The sequence below is a fragment of the Callithrix jacchus genome, chromosome 15, assembly GCF_049354715.1.
Source record: "Callithrix jacchus isolate 240 chromosome 15, calJac240_pri, whole genome shotgun sequence".
Classification (NCBI taxonomy): Eukaryota; Metazoa; Chordata; class Mammalia; order Primates; family Cebidae; genus Callithrix; species Callithrix jacchus.
In genome coordinates, this window is record NC_133516.1 from 24,552,343 (window position 1) to 24,556,113 (window position 3,771).

Consider the following 3,771-nt stretch of genomic DNA (forward strand, 5'->3'; position numbering starts at 1 on the left):
TACCAGATGTGTCTGAGAAATTGTACAAAGTGTATTTTTTGGTTATTGTTTTTATTATGAAGTACTAAATGTTTGGAAAACTCTGCCCCTACCGCAAAATCTCTCTCTTTCCCTCCCCCCACAAAGAGGCTCCCTTATCTCTCACTTTACATACCGGCCCTAGCCCTCCCGCCGCCCAGCTTCCCGCCCAGCAGTTCAAACTGACCAACAGTTGCCCACCACCTCGGCTTTTGGCTTCCCCACCCCCCAGCCCTTCAGCCCCCTATAAAACAACCCTGCCCCTCTGAGCGGCGCGGCCATTCTCCTCTTCCTCCCGGCTGGTCCGCCCGGAGGCTCTTTCCTCTCAATAAAGCCTGAACTTAAGGAATTTCCTCTAGCCTGCGGTCCGGTTTCTTTCCCAATGAGCCCAGTCTTCCCGCAGAGGGTAGGTCGGACAAATGGTGCCGGAAACCCGGGACGGGAGCTGAGGCCGTTGGCCCGGCCACGGCCCCCCTCCCCGACCTACCCAACACTGGCCCTGCCACCTCCACGTTCCGATTAAGGTAAGCCAAGTTTTTCTTGCTTTGCCTTCCCCTGCTTCCCGTCTCCTCTTCCTACGGCACGGTGCAGTTGCTCCCTCTCCGGTGTTCCGCACGGACTCCTTGCCTAGTCTCGGCCGAGCCAAGGTAGTCTTCCATTCCGGCTCCAGGAGCCTTCCGAGGGACAGCCGCCAGACGGGGGACGCCCCTCTGACCGCTTCCCTTTCCGTACTTAATTGTACTCCGGGGAATTTGCAACGAACGGGGACGCCTTTTCGTTGCATCTGCCCATCCGCGCCGGAGAGTCTGTAGCTGTGCCTGCCATGGGAAATTCGGAGTCCAAAATACCTCTGAGCACCCCCCTTGGGTGCTTGCTGCGAATTTTACCAAATTGGGATATTCCCAAACCCTCAGAAAGAAAAAGCTTATCTTCCTGTCTCAGGTGGCTTGGCCCCAATACAAACTCGGTAACCAGTCACATTGGCCCCCGACTGGCACTTTTGATTTCAACACCCTCCGAGATCTCGACGATTTTTGTCGCCGCATGGGCAAGGACAATGAAATTCCTTACGTCCAGGCTTTTTGGGACCTCCGTACCCACCCCAACCTATGTTCTTCCTGCTCCACCTACCAAATCCTCTTATCTCGAACCCCCCGTAAATCTTCCTCCACTACCTCTCCCCCTCCCTACTCCTCACCGGAGGATCTGCCTGAACATCTGTCCTCTCCTGCCAATCTCAGCAACCACTCGCCATCAACGGCACGCCCTTCCCCCACTCCCTCTGCACCTCCTACCTCAGAGGCCATGCCTCGCTCTCCCTCTACTCCCTCTGAGCCCCCTCCCTCAGAGGCTGCACTTCCTCTTGCCTCTCCGGTGGCGGCCCACACCCGCTCCCACCAGCCAGCTATCCTGGCCCCACTCCGAGAAGTAGCAGGCGCAGAAGGTTTAATCAGGGTCCATGTTCCTTTCTCACTCCAAGACCTGTCCCAAATTGAGCAACGTTTAGGATCCTTCTCAGCCAACCCGTCCACCTATATTAAAGAATTCCAATACCTCACTCAAACATAAGAAGCCCTAGTCCGGTACACTCGACTAGATCCAGCTCCCAAAACGGGGCCACTGTATTAGCCTCCCACTTTATCTCCCAATCAGCACCCGACATAAGAAAGAAACTAAAGAAAGCAGAAGAGGGGCCAGAGACTCCCATCCAAGACCTGGTAAAAATGGCCTTTAAAGTATTCAATGCCAGGGAAGATGCGGCTGAGGCTGCCCGCCAAACTCGCATGAAGCAGAAGGCTGCCCTCCAGACCCAAGCCCTAGTGGCGGCTCTAAGGCCGGCAGGGAACCAGAAGCCCAAGGCCGAAACCCATGCCCCTCCAGGGGCATGTTTCAAATGTGGAAAGGAAGGACACTGGTCCCGAGCCTGTCCACAACCATGGCCACCAACTAAGCCTTGCCCTATCTGTTGGCTCCCGGGACACTGGAAGTCAGACTGCCCCAGCTTCCCCAGGGTGCCGGTTCCTCAAAACAGACACACTGGCGTTACGCAGCCGGCGGTCACCCTCAGTAGGGAGGAGCCTGCTTGCCAGGAGCCGACCTCCGAGGGAGCTCCGTTCCCCAGTCTACTAGGGCTGCTAGATGACTAGCGGGGCCCTGGCTTTCCGACTCCGGTTACCCTCACCGAGCCTAGGGTCACAAGACATGGGGGCTACCTACTCCGCTCTTCCTTCTTATTCTGGTCATCTCACCCCTTCCCAGGTCTTAGTCATGGGAATCGATGGGACCCCGAGTATTCCCTACCAAACCCCACATTCCCTAGGCCGAAACTTCCCTAGCTGTAACAGAACTATACGGGTAACCACTAATATAACAGCCCCACGAGGAACGTTTTTCAGGTGTAACAAGACCTTAACAAAAACTCTCTACATTGGCCTTTCCTCATCTCTTTTATGCCTCCCGGTAACCCTAGTCCCTTGACTCACTATATATTCCCCAGCCGAATTCCAGATGCTGCAAACTCCCCATCGCCGCACCTGATGAGCTGCCTTCCTACCCATTGCCGTTGGAGTCTCCCTTGCTGGTTCAGCACTTGCAGCAGGATTAGGAGGAGGGGCACTAGTCCACTCTCACCTGGCTATGGCCCGACTGACCTCGCAATTCCAAGCAGCTATTGATGACTCTACTGAGTCTTTAGCATCACTCCAACGACAGATCACCTCAGTTGCCCAAGTTGCCTTGCAGAACCGAAGAGCCCTAGACCTGCTCACTGCTGAACGAGGAGGGACCTGTATCTTCCTACAAGAAGAGTGCTGTTACTACATCAATGAATCCGGCCTAGTAGAAACCCGAATCGAGAGCCTCCAGAAACTCAAAACTAACCTGCAGAGTCAGAAGTTCTCGGCTGAAGCCACAGCGTGGTGGTCTTCCTCTATGTATACCCTCTTGTCCCCATTGCTTGGGCCCCTAGTAGCTGTTTGCCTAATCTTACTTATTGCTCCTTGCTTTCTACAGTTCCTATAGCGGCGCTTTCAAGAACTGACTCGAGTCACCATCCACCAGATGCTGCTCCAACCCTACCCTGAACGAGTGCAAGAAACAGACCTCTCCCCGAACATCCAGGCTCGTTAAGAAAAGAGACCTCTTCAGAACCCCCATCGACCCTTGTCAGCAGGAAGTAGCTAGAGAGACAACCGACGCCCCTGACCCCCTCTTTTTCTTTTCTTTAAGGAGTCGGGAATGTTTGGAAAACTCTGCCCCTACCGCAAAATCTCTCTCTTTCCCTCCCCCCACAAAGAGGCTCCCTTATCTCTCACTTTACATACCGGCCCTAGCCCTCCCGCCGCCCAGCTTCCCGCCCAGCAGTTCAAACTGACCAACAGTTGCCCACCACCTCGGCTTTTGGCTTCCCCACCCCCCAGCCCTTCAGCCCCCTATAAAACAACCCTGCCCCTCTGAGCAGCGCGGCCATTTTCCTTTTCGTCCCGGCTGGCCTGCCCGGAGGCTCTTTCCTCTCAATAAAGCCTGAACTTAAGGAATTTCCTCTAGCCTGCGGTCCGGTTTTTCCCGAACGAGCTCAGTCTTCCCGCAGAGGGTAGGTCGGACACTAAATGCTCTGACAAATTTGAACAGATGGAAGTGTGAGATGAAAACTACCCTATCTGTCCCTTCTCTTAGTAACCAGAGGTAATAACTCTCTTGTAATTCCTTCTAGGTAATTTCTTAGCAAATGTAAACATAAGCATATATATACAG

At 54.3% G+C, this 3,771-nt stretch overlaps 1 long non-coding RNA gene across 1 annotated transcript; it reads left to right on the plus strand.

Annotated features, from left to right (window-relative positions):
• Positions 1-292: 292 nt before the first annotated feature.
• On the plus strand, positions 293-3,554 carry LOC128929711 (uncharacterized). The gene is made up of 2 exons (XR_008476703.2): positions 293-542; positions 2,516-3,554. It is a non-coding gene; the product is annotated as an uncharacterized LOC128929711 (long non-coding RNA).
• Positions 3,555-3,771: the final 217 nt, after the last annotated feature.